Source organism: Herpailurus yagouaroundi, unplaced genomic scaffold (assembly GCF_014898765.1).
Source record: "Herpailurus yagouaroundi ecotype Mexico unplaced genomic scaffold, PumYag 100, whole genome shotgun sequence".
Taxonomy (NCBI): domain Eukaryota; kingdom Metazoa; phylum Chordata; class Mammalia; order Carnivora; family Felidae; genus Herpailurus; species Herpailurus yagouaroundi.
The window spans coordinates 955,325-982,809 of NW_024412391.1; the positions used below are offsets into that span (position 1 = coordinate 955,325).

Sequence of the window (27,485 nt, forward strand, 5' to 3'; positions counted from 1 at the left end):
TCCTATTGTTCATCAAACTAGTCCCCTGCTAAAGAGCTTTAGGTGTTTATTTTAACAGTTGTAAGTGACACTGTAGCAGGCAGCCTTCTAAGGATTTCTCTTCTGCTGACTTGAGTGTGCGTGATAAACGCCTATATGTATCATCTATGTGATAAATGCACGATGGAACCACCTACCAGGTCAGAACACAGTGAAGGAGGAACAGATTGGTGGGAGGCAGTTTACTTTTGGACACGGTGGATCTGAGAAGCATCACAGAAGCATCCTGGGAAGCTGGGCTCTGGAGAGATCATTCTGACAGGCACTACTGGAGTCTGAGAACCAGCGTTAATCAGAGAAATTGCAGAAAGAGATGGGCCCAAAGTCAGTCCTGAGAACATTTAGAAACTGACTAGATGATGGGGAACCACAGAGTCTGTACCTGCAAAGTTACAGCCCCAAACAATGAGAGGAGCCCCACTCTGGAGGCCAAGGGAAGAAAAGGCCATGGCGGGCAGGGCCTCATCATGGTCCTACAAAAGGCTCTGCCCTCTACCTCTTGTATGATCTTGAGTAAATCACTTAATGTATCTCAGAGGGGTCAGGATTAAGTGAGGCAACACAGTGAATAAAGGCTATTATTTTCATCGTCATCGTATCTGAAATGCAGCTTCTGGTTTCAGTTTTATTTAAGCCACTGGTGACGCTTCAGCAAGCAAAGTCTCACTGCAGCCTTCAGGACAGAAATCAACTGGAACGGGTTGGAAGACACAGAAATGCAGACCGTTTTGGCCAAGAAGGGGTGAAGAAAGCGGGAAGAGGGGTGTGAGGTCTGAGAACGGCCGAGAGACAGGACAGAAGGCTGGCGCCAGTAGTTGGCAGGGGCCCGCCAGATCGACGACGCTGGAAGTGGGGTGGTCTGGTGACAAGGCAGAGGCTGAGGGCCCCGGCCTGAGAACAACGGGAACACGGTGGAGCTCAAGGAAGTGAAGGTCAAGGCACCAGGAGCACCGTCCCCATAGGCAGTGAGTCACCTGAGACGACAGCGCTGAGGAACGGAGCGGAAGACCGAGCTGGGCGCCAGACTGCCCGGTGAATTTCGCCAGTCCTTGACGACAGGCGACCGCTACTGGGAGCGGAGCGGGCGGGGCCTCCAGAGAGTGAGTCTCTGACTACGGGCCGTCAACACTGGGCGGGGTCGGGGGCACTGAGCCACCTTCAACCTGGAGGCCGGTGGAATGTGGGAGAACACGAACAGCCACAGCTTGGCTTCCAGGAGGCTTCAGCTCCGGAGATGAGCGAGGAAGTTTAAGGATGTGGACAGAGGCTACAAGAGGGGCGTCCTCGTCACGGGGTCAGACTCCAGGGAGCTCTGCGGAGAAGTGAGGTGGGGGCAGAAGGGAGGGGAGGGGGGCACGGTTCTGGCAGAGAGGCCGTGCAATGCAGCTGTGGGGGTGCTACGTGTCACCGCGGCCACCGGGAGACAGAGGCGATTTAACGATTTAAGCGTCTAGTTGCAGGAAGGAGGGTGGCCTCCACTTTATGAGACTCGGCCCCCAAACTGGACTACAGGGCCAAGCGTTTCTTCACCAGACATCTAAGCAATTAAGCTTTTCTGTGTTCTCCTAAGGTATCAGTCCCCTGACAGTTCCTCAAGCACAACAGGTAGGAATATACATTCTCAAGACCCTTAAGGAACAAAACTACGTCTCTACTCCGGGGGAGAAACCCACCTTGTCCGCGCCTCACTTTCACCTCAACTGCTCCAAAAGGCCAGATAACCGCTTTTGCCTGTTAATGAAGTCCTGATATTTGCCCCCATTTCTGAAGACCAAACACTTCTAGCAGGTACTGTTGCAGCAGCCAATGCTGAGGAGTGTGAGAGCAAGATCATTCAGATCCGAGTTGTGACAGGAGTGCAAACGACAAGGTTTTTCCAAAAAAAACAAAAACAAAAACAAAAACAAAAACAAAAAACACAAACAAAAAAACCCTTCTATTTCTAGTGCTTCAGTTAGGTGGATGGCTTTTGAAAAAATGTAGAAAGATTAAAAAAAAAAACAAACACTGACTTAAAATGTTAGTTTCTTCTAAACGTAAAGGCTATATTAGAGTCAGTGAAAATGTAATAAAATTCACCATTAAAAAACAAGTTCTTTCTGTAAGTGGTCTGAGGTGATCGATGAAAATGATCTGTTATTCACACGACCCGGGAAACCCCACAAAACCATGCAAATCCAGTGACTCAAATCTCCGCGTTCACCTTAAGAACATTTGTGAAACTGCCCGGGCCGTCACCGGTATGCACACCTGAAAAGCCACCAAGTATCAGAAGGAGGTCACTTTGCAGAAGCAACGTGTGCCATTCTGTCGTTAAAATGGTGGAGCTGGGCACGTGTGCCACCAAAGGGGGGGGGGGGTCGGGATGCAGGGCCGGTGGCCCACAGAGTCCTGAACTTTTTCTGTAGGCGCTTAAAACCAGAGTCGCTGAAACGAAAGGTTGAGATGCAGCTTCCCTGGTCACCGAGCACAGCCAGGTGAGGAAATCCCAGAGCTCATGGCCGGGTTTACCCCCTCGGGAGCATCTCCTGCCAGTATGGGATGATCCTGACCGAAAGGGAGCAGACTGTCCCCTAAACCAGGGGAAGAGGTTGCATGGAATGGAAAAGGTTTCCCGCAAGAAACCGAAGACATAGAAACGAGACGGAATTTAGCTTTTCTGGTTTAGTTAACATTTTAAATCTGATTCAAAATTTACATGATCCTGGGTATCACTCAACCAAGGAATTACTTCTTTTCTAACACTTGGGTAAAAGAACGCATAACCCCCCGGCTCTGATTTGCAACATGGCACGTGAGACACGAATGAACCGCAGGATGGTTTACACCCAGAGGAACTTGTGTGTGCGTGCGCGTGTGTGCACACCAAACACGTGCTTTCACCGTACTGCCTTGTATGAGCGACAACAAAAACCCAAACGTGCAAACAACCCACACGTCCACTAACAGGAGATATCAAAACTAAACCGGCGGACAGGCACACAACAGACGGGTTTCGGAAAGACTCACAAGCGAAACAGGTGACAGAGGAAGGAGTACGTACAGAACGATAATGTTTTTATATAGAATACTGGTTTTTTACACAAGAGTATGTCTAGGAGAGGAGAGAGGGCCGGCACCACCCCCCCCCCCCCCAAGAACGGGAAGGCCCTTGCCTGGCGGGGGCACGGCCACTGCGGTTTCACGGTGCTGGAGCGGAAGAACAGCAACAACAAAATACCAGATTTGTTAGGGACACATTCTGTCATGCATGAAATGACAGGATGGCCGGGATTTACTCCAAAATACGGCAGGAAAAAGAAGCTGAGTGACAGATGCGTACGTTGTATCTGTACACTGTGTTCTATCTTCCATGATAAAAAGCTAACAGAAACCTGAGCAAACCTATCCGACGGGCGAAGTAAAAAAAAAAAAAAAAAAGCCGGACGGAAAGCAAGAGAATAGGAGGGAGGACAATTCAAGCCCGGGCTGCCGGGAAGGGATGGGAATGGGAAGCGGCCCACGCGGAGCTTGGGGGGTGGGGCGGAACAGGAGGTGGCCTATTCCAGAAGGTAGGAGGGGGGCTCCCCCGTGTCACTGCCGGAGCAGAGGCGCGGGTTCCTCGCGATCTGGCTGGTCCAGAAACACACCAGAAAACAATCCAGCAGGTTAAAGGTACTTAAAGGTACTCAACGCCATTTACAACGGACACCGCAGCGTCGCCAGGCTGAGATATTCTTAAGTTTTATTAGAAATTCTTCAATCCCGGGGCGCCTGGGTGGCTCAGTCGGTAAAGCGTCCAACTTCTCTCAGGTCACGATCTCACAGGCTGTGGGTTCGAGCCCCGCGTCGGGCTCTGTGCTGACAGCTCGGAGTCCGGAGCCTGCTTCAGATTCTGTGTCTCCCTCTCTCTCTGCCCCTCACCCGCTCACACTCTGTCTCTCTCTCTCTCTCAAAAATAAACGTTAAAAAAAAAAAGAAAGAAAGAAAGAAAGAAATTCTTAAATCCCCCCGAAGTGTCAGCCCACGGGATGCCTGGACAAGAGGCCAAAGAGACCAGCCGGGGTTTGACGCGCGCGGCTGAGAGGAGGTGAAAACAGAGCAGCCGCCTCCGGCCCCAGTGGCCCCCCTCGCAGCGTGGGGTGGCGGCCCTCCCGCTCCGCCCCGGCCCCCACGGCCGCAAAACCCTGTGCACACTCGCAGCCGCACACCGCCCCTCAATCCGGCTCCCCGTCCTCCCTTCCTGCCCGCTCTTAGGGTCAGGACTGAACGCCGCCCCCGCTGCCTCTCCTCCCACCTGGGTTCCGGGAGCCTCGGCTGCGCAACTCAAAATCCCGGCGGTCACGAAAGCACCCTTTCCCCTCGAAGGGCCCTACGCCTTCGCCGCCTTCACCGCCCCGCACAGACGCGCGCCCCTCCATCCGGGACCCCTGCCGACACTTCCGGGGGGGGGGGGCCCTCCCCGGGCCTCCCGACTGGTCTCTCCACGTTCAAACTGACCCAACTCCCTTCCGCGTTTCCCACGTTGGGAAGACAAGTTAGCTTTGACCTCTCCCTGTCCTCACTTCGTCGTAAAGTCGGGGCTCCCCTCCTAGCTCCCGCGTCCCCACGGCTCTCCATACCCACTACACGACTCCAGTCCCCGCGCTCTCGTCTCACCTGGGTCACTAACACAAGCCTCTTCGCCGACCTCGCTGTCGCCAGTCTTACCCCTTCCGATCCACCCTCCACACTGCCGCCCGAGTTACTTTCTAAAACACCAACAGTCATTCGTTCTGGTGAATGAATTCATTCCAGTGACCTTCGTCTACACTCCACCGCATCCCTGACCGCCCACCCCCGGTGCGCATCAAGTAGGACTGCTCCACGTGGGCGTCTTATCTGTGTAGGGAAAGGTCAGAGTATTTTTTTTTTAATTTTTTTTTCAACATTTATTTATTTTTGGGAAAGAGAGAGACAGAGCATGAACGGGGGAGGGGCAGAGAGAGAGGGAGACACAGAATCGGAAACAGGCTCCAGGCTCTGAGCCATCAGCCCAGAGCCTGACGCGGGGCTCGAACTCACGGACCGTGAGATCGTGACCTGGCTGAAGTCGGACGCTTAACCGACTGCGCCACCCAGGCGCCCCGAAAGGACAGAGTATTTTACTGCAGGCTACGATGCGAGGCTCTGTACCAACAGGAGCTTTAATACCTTCTCTCCCTTAATCCTCACAATAACTAGATCTTCTGCACGGTATCATCTCTTACGAATGAGGCAACTCAGGCTCAAAGATACTCATTTGCCCCAAGTCGCTGCAAATAAGTAGCAAGGACTCAGAACACTAAATGTTTAGAGTCCAAAGCCATGTTCTGTCCATCACCCCATCCCACACTGCTTGCTCCCTTACTAAGGTGGAGATTTCTTCCTCCACTTCGTTAAGAAGCATGCTACCAAGAGATTACACAACCTGGCTTCCAAAAGAACCACACAAAATGCCAAGTGAAAACTGCATGATGAGAATACGTAACGACAAGTTCAAATGACTGCAAACGCAAGATCACGGAAGAACTAGCAAATTCACGAAACAGACATTTATACTTACACTCCCAAATCTGTTTAAAATGGTTTCATTTGAATATTCATAAATTATCATTTGAATGTTAATTATTTAAAATTTTAACCTTTTTAATCAAGAAGGAATCTTAAAGATGCTAGTACAGGGGCTAATATCTTATAAATGTAGGCCAACAATGTCCACATTCAAGAATGAGGGTTTCACTTGTACATCTATAAGCAAAGGCATTTACCACCTTAGAAGTTTACATGGCTTCATGACTGAAATTCATTATATTATAATGAATTTCTTATTCATTACTTATAAAGTATATTATTACATTTCTATATAGAACTAAGGGATCACAATGAAGTTCAAGCAATTACAGTGGACAAGTATAAAAAATTCAATTAATATCTTAATAGATGGCTTTTAGAGACATTATCTGAATTGTCTCTCTACTTACTTGAAGTCATTCAAACATTTAAATCCACAGCTATAAAGTAAGAGAAGCAACAGAACCACACGGCCGAATGGGAAGTGGTTCTATTTCCTAAACAACCAATTCAAAGCCAAATCCCCAAGACCTGAATGTATCTTGAGTGCCTGAATTGCCTTGTTTATGTCTTCACTCAAAGATTTATTTATTTATTTTTTTTTTTAAAAAAATTTTTCTTTTCAACGTTTATTTATTTTTGGGACAGAGAGAGACAGAGCATGAACGGGGGAGGGGCAGAGAGAGAGGGAGACACAGAATCGGAAACAGGCTCCAGGCTCTGAGCCATCAGCCCAGAGCCCGACGCGGGGCTCGAACTCACGGACCGCGAGATCGTGACCTGGCTGAAGTCGGACGCTTTAACCGACTGCGCCACCCAGGCGCCCCTTCACTCAAAGATTTAAACATTTGGGGCATTACAAGACCAGGTTCAGTTAACATACTTACCACATGACCCATCAATTCCAGTGCTAGATATCCACCAAAAAACCCCAAGAAAACATACGTCCACCTAAAGACCTATATACAAATACTCACAGCACATTTTTATTTATTTTAATTTTCCATAGCACATTTTTTAAAGTTTATTTAAGAGAGAGAGAGAGAGAGAGTGCAAGCGCAGGGGAGGGGCTGAGAGAGAGGGAGAGAGACAGAATCCCAAGCAGGCTCCACCTGCTGGTCTCGAACTCATGAACCACAAGACCTGAACCAAAATCACGAGTCAGATGCTCAACCAACTAAGTCATCCAGGCACCCCTCACAGCACATTTTTCTAACAGCCCCAAAGTGGAACAACCCAAAATGTCCAGTAACAGGTAAATGGATAAGCAAAATATCATCTATTCCCAAAAGAATACAAGTTGGCAATAAAAACCAAAGTACTGATACGTGCTACAGCATGAACTCCCGAAACATCATGTTACATGAAAACCAGAACCAAGAGACCACAGACTATGTGATTCCATTCATTGTACAAAATGTCCAGAACAGACAAACTCTAGGGACAGGCAGTAGATGGGTGCCGGGTTGGGGATCAAGAGTGACTGCAAACAGGTACAACAGGATCTCTTCTAGGTGATGGAAATGCTCTAAAACCGATCTGTGTGATGGCTGCACAACTCTTGTCGCTGTACTAAAAATCACTTAATTATTATGCATTTAAAACTGAACTTTATTTATGGTATGTGAATTATACCTCAATAAAGCTGGTAAGAAAAAAAAACAGCTTTAAAGCATGCCAGCTACACATTTTTATGGGTCAAATTCAGCTCATTTCTAGAAAGGAATGTATCTCTCTACACAATGACCAGGTTTCTGCAAACATACGGCGCTCAGCCCAAGCAGCAGTATTATCAAGTATTCTACCAGAAAGACAACTTTCAGTACTGCTATTTAAGATACCCAGAGAGGGGCTTATATTCTCCTGCAACACACAGAAGCAAGTGAAAATGTTAATTTGAAAGGCTTAGCTGAAGGTCCCAGAAGAGATGCCCTATGGCACATATGATTTACTGCCACATTAACAACGCAGAAAAAAACCGCACCAGGAGCTCAGCGGGTCTGAAAGAAATCACTCCTGGCTGCAATGATCAAGAAGGCTTCACAAGATGTGTGCTCTGAACTGCTTCTTGGGGGATGAACAGGATTTGAAGGGCAGGAGAGCGAGCGGGAGAGTGCTTCACGAGGGACGAAGGGCATGAGGCAGGAAAACGAATCCCACGAGGCTGGGGGTACAGGCACAGGACCCCAGGCCTCTGTTGTGAGTGGGCAGCGCAGGGAAGAGAGGTGTCTGATGTGACTTTGGAGATGGCAGCCGGGAGGCTCTGTGGACCTGGGATCCAAGTGTGCCTAAAGGCAGAGGAATGGATCTGGAGGCGATCAGAGCTCAGACACCGGCTGGACCTCGACTCCCAGCAACGGGAAAAGGTAAGCTGGATGCTCGAAACCACCCCAAGCAGGCACAGCGGGAGCAGGGCTGACCGGAAACAGGAGCACAGGCAGGAAGGAATGAAACATGGCAAGGCCTGCTTCTCAAACTTGTACCTACAAACCTCCACAAATTTATCTCTGGATTCCAGAATTTGGCAGACCTTACGTTAAAAATTCACAACTTAACTATGGCTGATGGGAACTCTCGACACAAACGCTCCCTTGGCCGGGTCTGACGACATCACGGCCGCATTTACCCTCGGACCCAGCGACCTCACTTCTAGCACCATGTCCCCAAAATAAACTGGCCCAAGCCCACACGAGGTTGTCAACTCTAGTTTAGTCGCTGCGAAAGCCTGGACATCAAGCCCAAATCCACCGCCAGGGGGCAGGATTGACGGACGGCACGTCCACACAAGGTGCCACTGTGCAGACCTCGACGGCTGATAACAGGGATTTCTCCGTGTGCACCCAGACCGGAAACGGCACAGTTCCTTCTGTGCGTCGGGGGGGGTAAATGCTAACACGCACGTTACGGACACGCCTTTGTTTTTCAGAAAGGAAAAAAATGGGAGGGTAAAGCAAAAACTAGTAAGAACGCTACCCATGGGGGAGGGTGGAGGTGGGGGGCCCATGGACAGAATTCGGGGTGATGGTGATTGTAGACGGGGAAAGAGTACATAGGATCTTCCACTAACCTCTAGCTGAAACTTGGCAATTCCTCCGATCGTGAACGTGGGTAACAGACCACAGTAGTTATGGCAGTACCTCTGTGCCACCAAAAATGCACAGATACTTTGCTTATTCTTTGACAGTTCTTGCCAGTATCATCTATGCTCACCCTTACTTTGGAATTACGGTAGTTATAAAACCCATTCACGCCGTAAGTAGGAAATAATGTTAAATGGGTTAACGTGTAATTCTCGGTGGTAGGCATGTTTGCTGTGCTTTATTTAACATCTTTCATGATTAAAAAAACAGTTATAAAACATCTGTGTCTCCCAGGAATCTCAAGCAATTACACCCCCTGCTTTAGGCAGTCACTTGGCAACAATATAATTGTACTTTTTTTTTTTTTTTTAAGTAGGCTCCAAGCCAAACATGAGGCTTGAACTCACAACCCCAAGATCAAGCACCATCCCATGCTCTCCTGACACAGCCAGAGGATCAACACTATAAATAAGTATTCATAAAAATAAACACTATTTACACTGTAAATAAATACGAACTCATAAGCGCAAAGTCTCATGGCAGTTCTAGGTTAAATGATGATCATCCACTCATAAATCTGTCTTTATGAACTTTTTAAATATCACCAAATTCAACACTTACTGAAAAAGTTCTCATGCTGGCAAAACCCCAAGGGTTAAAGGGATTAAAGAGAACCCCCGAAAGGTGATATTATTAAGAAAATGTTACGTTTAGAAGCCTAAATCTAAAGGGAAAATAAAGAGCTTCCTTTTCATACACTGAATGGGATTAAAAAAAAAAAAAAAACACCAAAATGAAACACCCAAGGCAGTTAAAAAATACAGAACCGGATTCCAAAGGAAGTCACACCTGAAGAAATGTATTTAGTACTTTACAAAAATGTAAGTTGTCTTCAACAACGCAGATCAAATCTTCAAAGCATAAAGAACAAAGAAAGGTGGCGACTAGAGCATGCACGTAAAGGACACAGGGGAAATGAGTCCCTGCCTCTCAGCCACCAAAAGGAGAGAGCGCTACAAAGAGGGAACACACGGGTGGGAGAACCAGGGAGCCAGGGGAGGGCAGGATTATGAAATTCCAGCCCTCGACAGCGTCAAAGGTCTGCGAAACATCAAGGAAAAGGTCTGTGAGGAGAAAGTCACTGACTGCAGTAGTCCCAGGGAACGGTGGTCTTTGAGAATGTAGCTCCCACAGAGCAGAAGCCACACGACAGCCAGGCGCAAACGGCCCACTGCTCAGAATGACGTGAGAGGACGCCGGACTCCATGTGGAGCCTGCCAGAGGCCTGCCTCCCCTGGTATCTGGTGTCGCAGGGGGTTCCTGGGACGAGCTGGGACCACGTGCTGACTCATCACCTCCATTTACCATGACGGAATAAAAGTGCGAGCAGGACACGAATTTTCCCTTGAGGTTCTAAAGCCAGCATACAAGCATGAATATTACAAACGTATAAATGAAGACGCACAGGACAACCAGCATGCTTCAGCTTCTACAACAAACCACATACCTTATTCAAAAATAACGTACAACCAACGAGAATGACTTACAACAGCGGTCTCCTAGAACAACTTCTTTGCAAGCCTCACAGCTGAACTTCACGTAACCCTGAATTCAAAGTCTGATAGCAAGTTGACTATATTCTGCCTGCATTCATGCTTCCTACTGCTCTCTACAAGGGGGTCCTCTGGGTGATCTCACCATGACCCCCCCCCACCTCAGTTCACCTCCAGGTGGGATTGAGAAAATACCGTGCCAACCGCTACAGAGAATCAAAATCCAGTGAGCACTCCCAATCACATTCACTTAGAAGGCAACATGTGGTTCCTTCAACAATGCCAGTTCTAATGCTGTTAACTCATTTTAAATGAAAGACCCAAATACCAACTGGAGATTCAGATGAGACATAAATCAGATGTAAAAATGCCTAGTTCTCTGCCTGGTCCATTGCAGAAATTCCCCCAAATGGTAGCTTGCTTTCTTCCCCCTAAAAATATAGTAAGGGGGTAGGAGCTGATCCTTAAAGACCCATCTAATTCACCTGATTTCAGTCAGAAAATGATGAAAACCCATTAAGTGCATAAATACAAGGACACTTTTAATATGTCAAACATTATTCATGTAGTGTTTGTAAAACCTTCCTTAAAAATAAAAATGGAGCAAAATGAAACACCTCCCAGAAGATCACAGGAGAAAACCTAGATGGGCCTTGGGTGTGATGCCTTTTTGGATACACCACCTGAGGCACGATCCACAAAGGAAATCACTGATAAACTGGACTTCATGAAAATTTGAAACTTCTATGAAAGACAATGTCCAGAGAATGAGAAGACGAGCCACAGGGGGAGAGAAAGCATTTGCAAGAGACACATTTTATAAAGGACTGCTAACCAAAATATATAAAGCACTCTTAAAACTCAGTTAGAAAACCACTTGATTAAGAAATGGGCCGAGGCCCCTGGGTGGCTCACTTGGTTAAGTGTCAGATTTTGGCTCAGGTCATGATCTCACGGTTTGTGAGTTCGAGCCCTGCGTCGGGCTCTGTGTTGACAGCTCAGAGCCTGGAGCCTGCTTCAGATTCTGTCTCCCCCCTGTCTCTCTACTCTTCCCCCGCTCGGTCTCTCTCTCTCTCTCAAAAATAAACATTAAAAAAAAAAAAATGGGCGAAAGACCTTACCAAAGATATACAGACAGCAAACGAGCCTATGAAAAAATGTTCCATATCATGTGTCATCAGGGAGATGCAAATTAGAACAAGATACCTCCTACACATCTATTAGAATAGCCAAAATCTGGAACACTGACACCACCAAATGCTGGTTAAGAATATGGAGCACCAGGGGCCCGCATACACAGCCGGTGGGAATGCAGAATGGTACAGCCACCTTGGAAGACAATTGGCTGGTTTCTCAGAAAACTAAACATACTTTTACCCTATGATCCGCATCTATGCTGCTTGCTATTCACCTAAAGGAGCCGAAGACTTACGTCCACACAAAAACCTGCCCGTTTTATTCTTAACTTCCAAAAGTTGGAAGCAACCAAGATGTCCTTCAGTGGATGAATGGATGAGTCACTAACGTGTGGTACATCCAGACAACGGAGTATTAGTCTTTACTAAAAAGAAATGAACTACTGGGTCACGAAAAGACAGAGGAATCTTAAAGGCATGTGATGAAGTCAAAGAAGCCCATCTCAAGAGGCTACACACTGTATAATTCCAACTGTAGGACATTCTGGAAAAGGCAAAACTACAGAGACAGTGAAAAGATGAGCAGTTGCCAGGGGGTTGAGGTTGGGGGAGATAGAACACAGAGGATTTCTAGGGCAGTGAAATTACCCTGCATGATACTATAATGATGGATACAGTTCACTATTCCTTTGTCCAAAACCATACAATGTACCTCACCAAGGTAGGTGGTAGCATCAGCTACGGACTTTGAGCGATTTTGATGTGTCAATGTAGGTTATGGACCACTCTGGTGCAAGATGTCGATAACAGGGTGAGGCTGCGTATGTGGCAGAGGTATGTGGGAAATCTCTGTGCCTTCCTCTTTAATTCTGATGTGGACCTACAACTGCTCTTTAAAAAAAAAAAAAAAAAAGGAAGTCTTTGAAAAAAACGAGAGTAGGGGCTCATTTTTTATTTTCCTATTTCATTCATGAAATACACTTATATTTTATAATCTGGAAAGCGTGAGGAAACAAAAAGCAAATATCAAATACCGTATTTGCTTGCTCTCCTGAATTCAAAATTAGGCTACTTTGCTAAGAATTACTGCTATTTGAGTAACGGAGGTTTCGATAAAGAAAACGGACACTTCTACTGTTACTACCAAAACGGAAAACGCAGCAGTAACGAAGGGTCCTTCTCTGAAAACCAGGACGTCTCTTCTAGGACCAGGCCGGGGCTGGGGGGCAGGGGCCTGGGCCTCGTTCACAGTTGAGTCCTCGGCACCGAACGCAAGGCCTCGGCGCACCGCAAGAGCTCCGGAGATACTGGTGAGTCTGCTACTCCAAGGGTTTAAGAAGACGCCTGAATCTCCGAGGATACTTAACACGAACCGACACAAAACCCACACAGCCCACTGGCACGCAGAGCTACTACGGACATGCTGTCACCCAGCCGCGGACGGGTGCTCTCAATTCCTGCAGGCAGAGCCGGGGCTGAGAGGAGGTACGTTCACAGGATGTAGAGGCCTTAGGCACAGCTCCGACAAGAATTACTGAAACGAGCCATAAAAAAATCTAACAGCGATGGCTTTAAAAAAGTTAAGAAACGAGGCCAGGACTCACCGTTGTGGGGTGGGGTAAGCACAAAAGGATTTCAAGCTTCACAGCTTAGTTCTCTCTCGGCCTTTCCCCGCTCTCTAAAAACTCGCAGAGGTTTGAAATTAGCAGGCCCTCACACTTGTACCAAATGAATCAATAGAGCTGCCTTCTCGTGTTCAATCTTTGTCTTTCTAATTATAAATATGCGCACATGCTAATTCAATCATTCCCCAACACACCCACACACAGGATTTTGTAATAATGAGAAATTTCAGATGTCATTAAGCACAGAATTTTCTCCTCTGAACATCTTAGGCATTAAATAATTTTTCTTCTTCAGCTTGAGAACTTGAACATTTAAACCAAGAGAGTCCTTTCAAATCCTAAAAATCCATACTGCACTCAAAGCCCTAAGTATCATTCAATTCATAACTGAACCTCCATTCAGCCAGCACATAGACCCTTCCTACTTTCATTACCACGTGACTTCCAAGGAGGGCGACCCGAGCTTCACCAGTGTCAAGTGCTTCAGAAAACTTGGAAACCCACAGAAGACCTGTTAACTACTTAACAAGTGCTGTACAGACTGACGGGTTTGTCCACAGAAACTGGTTTCCACTGCTGAAGACTGAATTGCAGATCTCAGCTTTGGCACAATGCTCCCGCAGATTTATTCAAGGATCTCGTCTGGTGCTGCCGTGTATTTTATTTCCAAGCATTTCTGTTTGCTTTAAAACAAAGAAAAACGGCATCAGATTTAATCACAATTATCTACATGTACGCTTTTCAAGCTGAGGGCTACAATTCATTGATGTGCGGATCACGAGATCAACTTTGTAAATGGCAACCGGAACTTTTTAATAAAGTAAAATAGAAAAAAAAGAGCTCACAGAACATAACAAGAAGGTAAGGATTACTCAGTGCATCTTTTATCTCAGTTACGCCTGTGTATGTCTGGGTTTTCCCCATAAAATGTATTTCCTACTGTAGAAAGAATTCAAGAAGCGTGGATCAGGGGGTGTCTGGGTGGCTCAGTCGGTTGGGCGTCCGACTTTGGCTCAGGTCACGATCTCACGGTTCGTGGGTTCGAGCCCCGCATCGGGCTCTGCACTGACAGCTTGGAGCCTGTTTTGGATTCTGTGTCTCTCTCTCTCTGCCCCTCCCCCACTCATGCTCGGTCTCGCTCAAAAAAAGAAAAAAAAAAAAGCGTGGATCGGCGTTACACAGGGCCATGACTTTTTCAAATACTGTAGTTAATATATAAACGTATGTAGACTTCAATTTTCTAGCTTCACGACCCAACCAGCTACGTGGGCTTGCATAAATTCCTCACCTTCTGTGCCTATAGTTGTGTGTCATGGGCAATAAACAATACTGACCTCACAGGGGTGTTGAAAGCAACAGACGAGTTACGTAAATACAATGTTTAGAAGAGCACCCAGCACGTAGGAGACACTTGCTTTTATTTGTAGTAACACTTCCACAAAGGTTATCAGGTGTCCTTGAAATTCCTAACAGTGGTACTTAAATTTAAAATACAACGAAAAACTTCTCAGGGGAGAAATGTCAAAGCGAGCATGTTCATATATATTTTCTTAAGTCAAAATGAGGTAAATTAATGTTGCCTGAAAACGTCTTAATACCCTTGATAACTGATAATACCAAGAGCAGTACTTTCCAAAGATTCCCCTCAAAGTGTATCTGTCATCAAGAAGGTGGAAGCTTTGTATTCTGACGGACCTGGCGATCCAGTTGCTAACAGCTCAAATTTTCTTTGAAATCTCAATCTTTTTAATTTTTTCATGTTTGTTTATTTTTGAGAGAGAGAGAGAGAGAGAGAGCGAGCACGAGTGGGGGAGGGGCAGAGAGAGGGGGAGACACAGAACCTGAAGAAGGCTCCAGGCTGTCAGCACAGAGCTGGACGCGGGGCTCGAACCCACCAACCGTGAGATCATGGCGGGGGCCGAAGTTAGACACTTAACCGACTGAGCCACCCAGGTGCCCTGCAATCGACCTCCTTCTCTCTTAAAACTCATCCGAATCTTTCATTCTACCACCAAATATGTTCAACAGGATGCTTTAAAATGCCAGCTTAAAGAACGCTTCTTCCCTATCTTACCAGTTAACGGGTGCGTTGCTGTCCTATTGAAGCCACGAAGGCTGGAAAACCCACAACCGAAGAGTTTTCAGTGCTCAACGGCACCCAAGAGATTCCTCTTCCATGCTGGCGCCGCAGCAATTTCGGGACCCAGGCTAACAGATAGATACACACAGCGAGTCACGGGGGCCCTGGAGGTGAGCGGGATGCTGGCGGTCCAGGAAACATCCTAAGGCCACAGGGCCGTGCGTGTGCAGACGAGGGCGTGCGTGTGCAGACGCGCGCCCTTGGCTGGCGAGGCACCATCACGGGGGCCGCGTGCAGGGGGCCGGTCTCTCCCTCCCTGGGGAGGTTCATACACGGGGGCCGCTTCACTGAGAGGTGCTTATTTTACCACAACTGCCTGTCACCTTTCGTTTAAATGAAGTCTCAACTCCTAGTTCCCACGGTGGCGTTCAAGTACTCGCCCAATTTTCTGCACGCGGGGCGAAGGGTTTCCCTCTCGTGGGTCAGTGCTAAGTCCTTAACCGGCATCGGCCACAAGGCGGGCTGCCAAAGCTGCCGCATCGCCAGGCGAACAAGACCGTCACCTGGTCCGGGTTTTCTCAAGCCTTTTCATTGCTTCACTCGCCGCGGCTACTCAATCAACCCTGAGTCAAAAATTCTGGTCAGCAACTGCCCTGAGCTAGGTGAACTTTGAAAGACACTTCTCATTTCGCTACAAATTGGTTTAAAAAAGGACACACAGTCCTACCTCAACACTCTATCTGATGTAGGGTTTTTAACATTTTGATTTGAATACATTCTAAAAATGTATTCACCCTAGTGACGACACCAAGAGAAATCAAGAATCACCTTCCTTTAGCTGAAATGTTTCTGGTGCGTGGACAATAGTCTATTTTGAGAGAACGACAGAGAAAAAAGAGGGAGAGAGAGAGAGAGAGAGAGAGAGAGAGAGAGAGAGAGAGAGACTATCCCACGGGGCTGGATCCCACAACTGTGAAATCATGATCTGAGCTGAAATCAAGAGTTGGTCGCTTAACTGACTGAGCCACCCAGGCGCCCCTGGACGAGGGTCTTGATTCCCAGGGTTTCTAGGAGCTTGATTTCGCCTACTGCTCCTGTGGGCCCACCTGTCAGACCTGCACCCCCTTCTGTGTACATGTTCAGTCACTGCCCCGAAAAATACCAGCTTGTTGAGAAAGTCCTTAGTAGCTATTACAATATCAAGTACTTATGTCCTCTGACATTACAAATACTGGGGAAAAGCTATGTGAGTGATACATAATATACGCGTATTGAACCTGGGCTTTGAGTCAATCAAATGTAATTAGATTATAAATCCAGTCTCTCAATTATCTGAGTAAATCATCTGGGCTCACAGAAAACGTGCCATTTGATGATGACCTTCAGTAACAGAGGGTTTTTTTTTTTTTCTTGAAGGCAGGTGAGGGTTGCTTTTTGGTGTTGTTTTTTAATCTTGCTCCCCATGAAGAGTCAGAACAACCTGCCATATGCGTAACAAAGGAAAAAATGTGGTAAACCCATAACATCAGCTACCCCTAAGAGGATTCTGAAACAGATTTACATTTAGTATTTTTACCTTAAAAAAAAAAAAAAAATGGAACCGCTCCTAATCAAGACCGTTCTAGTTGCAAAAATTTGTAGTGAATTTCTCTCAGGGTAACACAACTGAGAGATACAAATGTACACAACATTTGTAGTCACTATGATACTGGTGATTTTTAGGTTATTGTTTAGAGGCAGAATAAGAAACAGAAACGTGGCTCTTTTGCACCTCTACAATAATTAAACCCCAGACATAAATGTGCATAAGGAACATTCTACATAGTAAGCCTGTGACTGATTTTTTAGAATTTTTTAATGTTTTGTTTATTTGTGAGAGAGAGTGAGATAGAGAGAAACACGAACGAGCGGGGAAGGGACAGATAGAGACAGAATCTGAAGCAGGCTGCAGGCTCTGAGCTCAGCACAGAACCTGACGCGGGCCTCGAACCAGTGAACCGTGAGATCATGACCTGAGCCGAATTTGGATGCCTAACCAACTGAGCCACCCAGGAGCCCCATGATTTCTATCAACCCACTAGTTTTGACTGGGGAAGTACTAATGTCTTTATTGTCAAACTCAAGTCTAACGTGGGAAGCCTCCAAGAAATGTCCGCCAACATTCTTGATTTCACATAATGTACTTCATTAACTTACGTTTTTCTTTCTCAAGCAAAGCTTTCAAGCTTATGCATCAAATAGCTTATTTTGAAAACCATCAAGCCATGTTTCCAGCTGAAAATGAGTATTCTTTAAAGAACACCAAAATCACAAAATCCAGATCCCCTCATGGTTCTGTAAGGGGGGAAAACACATGTATAAAAAAGGACATTTCAGAGGGCCTGAGCTTCACAAACAACTCAATTTTCTAAGGTAAAACTTACACATCAACACTTTGTAAAGAAACCAACTTATGCAAGGTATAAATGCAATAACTGTAGAAAGCAGCACATGTTAGGAGCAATTTTTTCCAAACTGGACACAGAGTATGTGTTCACTTAAGTCTATACTAGGCCTTCAATACCTCAAAACCCTCTCCTCCACGTTAAAAAAAAAACAACACAACAAAACCCTTTTTTTAATGTGAAACTGCAGTTCCATTCATTGCTGCCAAGACAGTCATCTGAATGTTTTAAAATTGCTTTTCACTACAACTATTACGGTAATCTACTGTCCTACGTACAAACACGCACACTCACCTAATACATCTACCAACAAAGCAACAGGTCGGATGTTTACCTTACACCACACCCAAACGTTCACAAGGAAATTTTAGTGCACCATGGTTTGCTGGTTAACAGTCTGTGAATCCTTCAACCACAGACATTTTCTAAAAATCAGCTCATCAGAAAAAAATGTCTACATCGTAGGTAAAATCTCAAAGTTAACAGAACTCCTACGAACCGGTCTGATTTACTGGAATGCCATTAAGTTGTGTTCCAGAAGCATCGGGCCGGCCCGGCACGCCCCTGGTGCCCGCCGTCTAGGAGCCCGTCGGGGAGCCGGGAGCGGGGAGGCGGGCGGTCTGCGGCTCTGCGCCCAGCGCGGGGCCGCAGGGTTTTTCTGAGCTTCCGGGGAGCAGGGGGGATCGCAAGCGGGAGGACGCTCGAGAACCGCAAGCAGAGCCCAATCCACGAAACCACGGGGACTCCCAGCCGCACTGGGGGCAGGCTCTCGTCGCGGGACACGCGGCTGAGCCTGAACACAGGTGCGGCAGCGCGAGGAGGTCACGAAGCCGGCACCGGGACCAAAAAGGAAGGTGCGAGTACACAGCATTGTGGAGGAAGAACTGGGTAGCTGGCTCACGGAATATGGAGTCTCTGCTAGGCGGCTAGCGAGAGAAAAGTTGGGCCCGGGGCAGGGAGCGGTGCAGGGAGCGAGATGGCAGTCTCCTGGGGCAGGACGGGTGGGGAGGTCAGTGTGGATGGAGCTCGGCAGGAGCCAGTGAGCCAACGGTTAGAAGCATCACAACTACCTCCGCGGAAGCAAAACCGGGAAGCCCCACAGCAAAATAAACTGGAACAGAGAATCAAGTCAGGAGAGAGCTCCTGAACGTCCACTAAAAGAAAAGATACAACTAGAAGAGCAACATATTCTCCACAGAAGCTAATGTCAAGAGATCTTTCAAGCTAAAAAAAAAAAAAAAAAAAGGGGGCGAACTGGCTGAAAACTTTGGGAATCACTGCCTGTTAAATTCCCTCCTTGAAAAGGCCAAAATGCTCCAGAAAACAGACCTGGTTATGCTTCCCAAACTAATCCGGCCTAACACCTCCTGAGAACACTGTTCACACCCTGGAAACCACCAAGCTCGAAATGCAGGAGAACCCATGGGAGAGAGCAGGGAAGAATCCAAGGCCGTAAAGGGACACCACTTCTGATTTTCAACGGACTGAAATTTCCAGTCCAGGCAGTTTCAAGTTATAAAGAAAAAAAAATTTTTGACCTATCTTTGTAGTGAATGCCAGAAACCAGTATTTTCCAGGTTTAAAAAGTACTTTTAGCAGGACCCCACCAAGAAAACGTTGGGTGACGCACGCTTTGACGGTGTTGGTGTTCCTCAGCACTGACTATAAATTAATGCTAATCCATGTGCTTAAAAAAATTGTTTTAAGATACTTCCTGTAAGAGCATTTAGGATTCAGACACGGAATAAAGTGAAGCAGAAATCGCTTCTAGACAACTCCACACCTAACCGTATTCGTCAGGATCCCAGGCTCTACGGCACCTCGCACACAGTGCTCCCAAGAACACAAGGGCCTCCAGACTCCATTATCGGTGCTTGCCAAAGACACAACAAAAATGAACACGTCGATTTACTGAGACCACGTGCTACTTCAAGGCATGTTGTCACCTATGAGTCTAAAATCAATGTGTTCTACAAAACAAAATACATTCTTTAATATGGTAGAAGGGTTTTCTTCCCTCAAAGGCTGTATTAAGGGTCCACCTTACACGGACACACAGACATACACACCCTGGAAGACATATATCCCCTGGAAGATCTAGATCTGTGACAAGAGCAACATATACTAACATGTCAAAGGTCCCTCAGTGTGCAACCAAGTATTTGCTAAATTTATTTATTCACAGATCTTCTCTCTCACCCCCGTCACTTACATGTCACAGAACACAGATGGACAAATACGGCTCCAAATGACAACAGTGAAAATGCAGTAAACGTGTAAAGTGGAACACCTTCGTGATAAAAGTGACGCCCCAAAACCCCACAAAAGCAAACGAAGCTTCACAATATCAAGCTGATTGTATGACATGCCTCACCAGAGGAATGCCCCAGCTCACCTACAGACATCAAAAAACAACCCGTACGCGGCAAAGTCACCAACACACAGAACATTTACAAAGTACCACTGAAGGGAAGACTGGGCAAATTGGTCAACAGGCTGAGTATCTACTGCATCACTAAGCCTCCCCCTGACCCCGCCTTTGTGTTTTTTGAGGCCCCTGTTGGTGCTCTTTCTTCACTGTGTCAAATAGGAGATGCTGACCGGGGGAGTCTCTGAACACGGGTAAAATGTCCCGGCACTGCGTCCAAGTTCACCATCAACCAGGAAGGTGGAGGAGAGGCTTCCGTCCCACGGGAGGCATTTCCAAGGAGCAGAAAGCCAAGGGAGAGCAGCTCCAAAGTCACCAACGAGGGTCCAGCCTGGTCTCTGGCGCTGAGTAAATGCTGAGTAAAAAGTGGTGCTACTACACCTAAGATGAACCCACAAGGAAACCTCCTGGATTTTGAATGTTTCACATGGTGGAAGTCAGAAAACACCATTCTAGGACTTCCTCTTCTCCACCCTCCCGCAGGTGGTGAAGCACTCGACTTCTCTCCGGTCCGGCATAACTGGACTCTGGGCCGGAAGGAAGGCAGGCCTCCTTCCATCCAGCAGGGAGGGAGGTTCGGGTTCCGGCCTTTCCCCCACGTCCTGACTTCCGGCTGCTTCTCGGGCACACTTAACTACTTTAGTCACGGACACGGTTAACTAACACCTACATAGTGAAGGCATTTGAGTCCTGGCATTTGGTGCCATGTTTCCTCGATGTACCTCTTTTCTCCTAAGTCCAACTGCATTCCTCATTTGTGTCATTTAGAATACACACTCAATTTAAAACTGCACCTATTACTAGGGGTTATGAAGTCAGCAAAAAAGGATAGGAAGCTCACAGCATCACCAAGAAAAGGAAGCTTCCACACCAAAGACAATCGGTCAGTAATGAATCCAGTGTGAGAATTTACTAAAATCTCAAAATTATGAGTTTCATGAGATTAAGGTGGTTTCAGGGAGATCATGAACCATGAGGGGACCTGAAGTAGCTGAAGGATGAAGGTGTGGGGGAAAGAACGGGAAATCGGGCAGCCCTCCCCGCACACACTGAACCGTCAGTGACAGCTCGCCGGCGCGCAAAGCCAACACCAAGGCCGTTTCCACGCAAAACCAAGCAGAACCGCCTCGCTCCAAGGAGACCCACCAGCTCCACTGTTCTTTCTGTGGTCGTTTTTACAAATTAATCCACTGTATTATACATACACGTGCACTGTAGAAAACAGGAGGAAAAAATGAAAACCAGAAAAACTAAACTAAAAATAGCCCATAAATCCACTGCTCAGAGATCATCACTATGACTTTTTGGTTTGTCATCTTTTTATTTAAGGTATGTACTCACATACCACAACCCTAAAATTTTAGACATTACAAATGTTTTTTTTTTTTTTTTTTTAACGTTTACTTATTTTTGAGAGAGAGACAGAGCATGAGCGGAGGAGGGTCAGAGAGAGAGGGAGACACAGAATCCGAAACAGGCTCCAGGCTCTGAGCTGTCAGCACAGGGCCCGACACAGGGCTCAAACTCACGGACCATGAGATCGTGACCTGAGCCGAAGTCGGACGCTTAACTAACTGAGCCACTCAGGCGCCCCTACAAATGGTTTTATAGCATGTTTCTGTCACTTGATGCTCAGTGAATAATCATTAATACAGAATTACAGAAATGCAAAGTTATTTAAAAATGATGAAATAATTGTCCTTAACAGCAAAACACTGAAAACAAACGCTCAAATGATGGTGTTAAATAAGTGTCCTCATGAGAGCATCAATCTATTCATCATTTCCGCTCTTAAATTTTAGAGTGAGCGATTTCAAAGGGCACACATAGTTTGTAAGCTTGTGTCAACAGATTTCTCTCGGAAAAGTCATACTAAATTACTCTTTCTAGTAACGCACGAGTGGGCTCGTTTCTCCATATCCTCACCTGAAGCGGTTTATTTTTTCTTCTATGCCAAAATTTTTAAGAACAGGATCTCCCTGACTGGCATTTCTAGGAGTACTGCTGGTGGAGCTGAAACTTTCGTTTCCTGCTCCTTCTTTTAGAAAGTACTAGTTGGCGCGTTTTGTTTTTTTTCCCCATGGCAGAGGAAGGTGCCTTCTATATCCTATTGGTTTACAGGTCCTCTTTCTGTAAGGAAAGTTAAATTGCTTGTAAGTTTATAGTATCTCTCTGTTTGCCATGTGTCCTTCTGTTTCTGGCATTTTAACATCCAGAAACTTAATTATTCTGATTTTTTCCTTTACAGGAATTGTTTTCGCTTACAGTTCCTACTTTCGGTAGCGCGCTGGGAGAGGCTTTCGCCATCTTAAGATCATTTGGTTTCTTTGGGGCGCCTGGGTGGCGCCGTCGGTTAAGCGTCCGACTTCAGCCAGGTCACGATCTCGCGGTCTGTGAGTTCGAGCCCCGCGTCAGGCTCTGGGCTGGTGGCTCGGAGCCTGGAGCCTGTTTCCGATTCTGTGTCTCCCTCTCTCTCTGACCCTCCCCCGTTCATGCTCTGTCTCTCTCTGTCCCAAAAATAAATAAAAACGTTGAAAAAAAAAAAAAGATCATTTGGTTTCTTAAAAAATTTTTCTATCTATTGTTTCTGAAAACATTTTTGGGGAAGACATTAAAAAGCACACGAGTTCACCACCCTAGAATTACAACCAGTTTGCACTACTTTAAATATTTTCACCAGCGCCTACACACTTCATGCACACAAGATTTTAAATGGCTGCACACATTCATTCTAGGTCTTCCAAAATACTTTCTGACACAGGCCTTTTTAAAAATCACAACTTGTTAGATCTGAACAGTCTTAAAAGGGTTTTATACGTTTTTGCAAGGCCAATGAATCACACCCAATTTAACAGTCCTGAAGTTCCAGAACTGTTCATTTCTTTCTATTTATTTTTTTGAGAGACGGTGTGCAAAAGGGGAAGGGGCAGAGAGAAGGAGATCGAGGATCTGAAGCAGGCTCTGTGCTGATAGCAGAGAGCCGATGCAGGACTTGAACTCGGCATGAGTTCATGACCTGACCGAAGCCAGACGCTTGACCAACTGGGCCACCCAGGTGCCCCCTGAACTGTTCACTTCTATCCCATTAGTGCCTAATGACTCTCCTTCTGTGTCCACCAGTTGCTGAAAGACCAAGAAGAATAAGCATTCTTGGCGGTCAAGCAGAGTTCTGCACAATGAATTCGGTTGTCGTGATGGGTTATCAATCTTTAAGGCACTTCCATTCTGATCTCTTCTCTTTCATAGAAAACACTCAGGAAGCAGCTGTCTGCAGTCCTGAGCTCCGGAGTCTCTCTGCCTCGTCCTAGGCTTCACCACCTACTAGGTCTGACCTCCCGTACTCAGAGCCTCAGTTTCTTTAGCTCTATGCTGTGAGGTAGATTAGGCAGCGGTACCCACACTTTATGAAGTCTGGTAAAAATTCCAGGTGGGAGTCTGTTCTTGAACACAGTAGGAGTTAAATGAATGTAGACACAGGCAGGGTGCTAGGTGTAGGGGACAGATGGATGGCATACGTTCCCAGCCCTGACGGAGGTCCATCTAGGGGGAGAAACCACCCAGTCCAATCAGAGGGTAAATTGCTGGGACAGGGACCCAGGCCAAGCCTCATGGGATGGCGAAGGGGGGGAGGAGGAGCGCGGGGGGACTCCTAGCCCTGGATGGGATGGGACAAGAGGTCGGGGCCTAAGTGGAACCATTCTGAAGGAGCAGGAGTCCGTCAGGTGGCACAGGGGAAGCTCAAGCAAAAGCAGGGGACAAAAGCCCAGCACAGGGAAACGGCCATAGTGTTGCTGGAGCAGGGAGTGGAAGCCAGTGAGGGGACTCTGCTTACTTGATCCAAGTTGCCCAAAGGAAAAAATTTAAATGACTATCAAACTAAGGTTTCACAAGTCTGTTTTTCACACATGAGTAAGAGTATGCTTTAGAGGACAGTTTTTCAAATGCTGTTAAAAGCTGTGACATTCCCATGGCATCCACACACTTTGAAGGCCTAAAGAAGTCTTAAAATAGTATCGATTAAAAACCATCTTATTTTACAAATAAGGAAATACAGGCCCAGCAAAGTTAAGCTGGAATCAGACCCCAGGTCTTCTCTATCAAGCAAAATGTTCTATGCAAAACGTCCTCGGCAAAAATAAGTGAATAAATAACATACATATGGTGGGAAAATATCTGTGTGAATAAAAAACCTTAACATCATTAGGCATCATAATTCTGTTTAAAGCATGATTAAACATACGTGTTATCAACAGGGAGCTGAAAGTCCTTATTAATAAACATAAGGGCCTTCCTTCCAAATTTCATTTACTCTTCATTTAATGTTTGCCCCTCAGTTTTGAAAAACAAAAGACCACTTTACTGACAAAGTACCAGGTATCAGAAAAAAGAGCAAGGTGAACCCAGAATTGGCCCTTAAAAATAGGACACTCTTTTCTCTAGGTACATCTCAATGAGAAATTCGAAATAAGCCAATGCTCCCCTGAAGACCTCATATTCCAGATTGACTCTACTGCTGAAGATAGAAGGCCGGGGGCTTTGGGAACTATGTGGGGCTGAAACAGCAAAGAAGAAAAACACAAATACATTCCTAAGTTTCTGGGGGCCCCGATTTTTAACTTGAAGAATGGCAAGTAACAGCCCCTCAATTTAAAGTACCTTCATTTTGGGACACCTGGGTGGCTCAGTCAGTTGAGCATCTGACTTCGGCTTAGGTCATGATCTTGTGGTTTGTGAGTTGGGGGGGGGGGGGGCGCGGGGGCGCTTGGGATTCTGTGTCTCCCTCTCTCTGCCCCTCCCTTCCTCACCCTCTGTCTCAGTCTCCCAAAAACGAATATAAAAAAAATTCAAGTACCTTCATTTTAATTTTCCATGCTGAAAGAAAGGCCCACTGTGCCTCCTGGGGATACTAGGAGGGAGTTTCTTAAAACAGAAACAAAAACCAAAAAAACAAACAAAAAAGGGCCTCAAGGAAAGAATGGCCTTTCCGAGAGGTGAGGTCACAGAAGACTCCAGTACCTCCGCTGGGCGCACCTCAGCTCTTCAACAGGGAAGGGCCTCAGCTCCCAAGGGATTTCATTTCAAAGGCAAGGCTGCAAATACTTAACCTGGCGGAAAATACTTCAATCTTGTTGCAATCGATCAATTGATAAATAAATAAAAAGTTTTTTTAAAACTGTAAAGCTGCACCTTAAAACTAGTTCTGAAGGGGGGAAAAATGCTAATTAAAGTTTTGCCACTTGTTTTCTTAACACTTTCCTGGATTTCCACAAAGAAAACCCGGGCATTTTTCCTTTGGGGCACTGTATTGGATCCTGGGCTAACAGCAATTGTAATGAAATTTGCATTCCTACCAGCACAAGCGCAGTGCTTTCTGCAGCCCCCATCAGAAGTGGCCACAGCCCGGGGATCAGAACTGTTTTGGATTTATTGATTCAAAAAACAACTGAGGTACCCACAGCCGAGGTCTATCCTATCGTGGGGGTGCACAAATAAGGCATATCCCTTGCCTTCAAGGACTTCATAGTCTGAAAAGTGTGAAGGCTGTAATGACAATCAACACTAAGTTACTTACCTCGTGGATACTCAGCAAGAGGCAAAGGAGTCTTAGGGGCTGTTAATTAAGGTGGAAGGAAACTGCAGAATCAGCTGAGGCATTCGTGTGTCCCTTCGGCCTCTTGATGTGGTCTCCCAGACATTAGGACTGGGAGACACTGCTGCAAAGAGCTGAGCATGTGGCTCGGAGGGGAGGCATGAGAAATTCAAATACTAGGCTAGCTACCGTGTTTTTCTTTTTTGGCAAAATTGTTTTTAAAAGATGGCGCCAACCACGGAAAAAAAAGCTTAATATTTTCAGAGAGTAATTCAGCCACCCGTCTCACACTTAACGAGCACTCTCCAGAAACCCCCCCAAATGGGCATCCTAGGGTTAAAGTTTGTGTGCTTTGGAACTGGAAATGCCGATTCGTCTTACCAGGGAAAGCAACAAACAGCACTGCCAAGTAAAAAAAAACAAAAAAAAACAAAACAAAACCAAAAAATTCTAATATCCAAGAACCTTTTTAAACAAAGAAAATCTCCTATCCGACCCCCCAAATTCCCTGACAAAACTGGTTTTGCTTTTCAAACATTTCCTAGTTTGCTACACAAGCCATAATAAATTCTCCAGGATCTCAGAAAATCAGGTAGGCAACGTGGCCACAAAAAGAGGTTTTAAACTTAAAACTGCACACAGTTTAGGTCCTAAAAACTCAGGGCTTAAAGTTAAAAAAGTGAATTTAGTTCCCCTTCTGCCACTCGGAATAAGTGCATTTCAAAAACAGCGTGACCATTTACTCCACTCCTAACTTTGACTGTTTTAATGCCACTTCGGGGAAGGGCAACTACACACAGCACATAAATAACTTAAGTTAACTGCAATTCCGTATTTGCACACTTACCACTAACGCCAGCTACGAACTAAAAGCAACAACAGCGATCCAATCGGAAAAGAGAATCCCGGTTTTGGCAAAGAGCTCGCTAAAGAGAGAAAACCCTTAACTTTGGGGATCGGTCTCAAGGAATGTTCCTAAAGCAACTCCCTCAGCCGTTCCGTCCAGGGACCCCAACGCGGCACAGGTGGCGGAACCAGGCTGCCGGCGACCCCGCCCCACGCCGGCCGCCGGCGCCCCGGGTTACCTGCAGGGTCAGCGCGCGCTCCCGCCGGGCGCAGGGCCGGGGGCGCGCCGAGGCCCGGCCCGACTCGCGGGCACCGGGGCGGAGGGGGGGGGGGCTCCTTCCCGTTCGGCCGCCGCACTAGCATCCCTGCGCCCCTCCCCGGTCCGCTCCCCCGAGAGAACGGGGCAAAGGGGCGACTGTGACCCGATAATAGCGTCCTGCACAGTCGCAACAATGCAGGCGGGGAGCCGGAGAGCCTGCGGGCGGGGAACCGGAAAGCACAGCCCGGCTCCGCGGCTCCTCCTGCGCGCGAGCCCAGTACTTTCCTGAGAGCACGAGTCGGGGGGAAAAGCGCCGCACAGGGGACTAGCGGTCCCGAGGGGGTGGGGGGGTGGGGAGAAAGGGCACCAGCCCGGGCGCCCCGCGGGGTCGCCGTACGAAAGGGGCCGAGGCGCGCACGCCCGGGCTGCCCCGAGCCGTTCGCTCGCCCGCCCAGCCCCGCAGCCCGAGGCTGGTCGCGGCCAGGAGAGAGGCCGGCGCCACCAGGCCGCCGCCTCGGGTGCGGTGAATCGGGTTGTTTTTTTTTTTCTTCCCCCCCCCCCCCCCCCCGCTCCCCTCTCCAGTGCGTAGTCCAGGCCTGGTCGCTCGGAGCCCGCGTCCGGGGCCGCGGCCCGGCCAGGCCCGAGCCGGCCGGGGTGACTCAGGGCCGGGCCCCGCTCGCTTCCCCTCCCGCCCCAGCGTCCTCCGCCCACGAGTCCCCGGGCCCGGCCGCCATTCCGCCCCGCTGCGGCTCGGCTCGGCGGCTCAGGCCTCGCCGGGCGCCTGGGCTCGGCCGCCGCGGCCCCAGTCACTGCGACACCGCGGCTCCGGCCCGG

The 27,485-nt window shown here is 47.3% G+C and overlaps 1 protein-coding gene across 2 annotated transcripts in view; it reads right to left on the reverse strand.

Annotated features, from left to right (window-relative positions):
• Window positions 1–27,485, reverse strand: part of CUL1 (cullin 1) — a 106,494-nt gene that overhangs the window by 78,155 nt on the left and 854 nt on the right. The gene's annotated exons all lie outside the window — the stretch shown is intronic.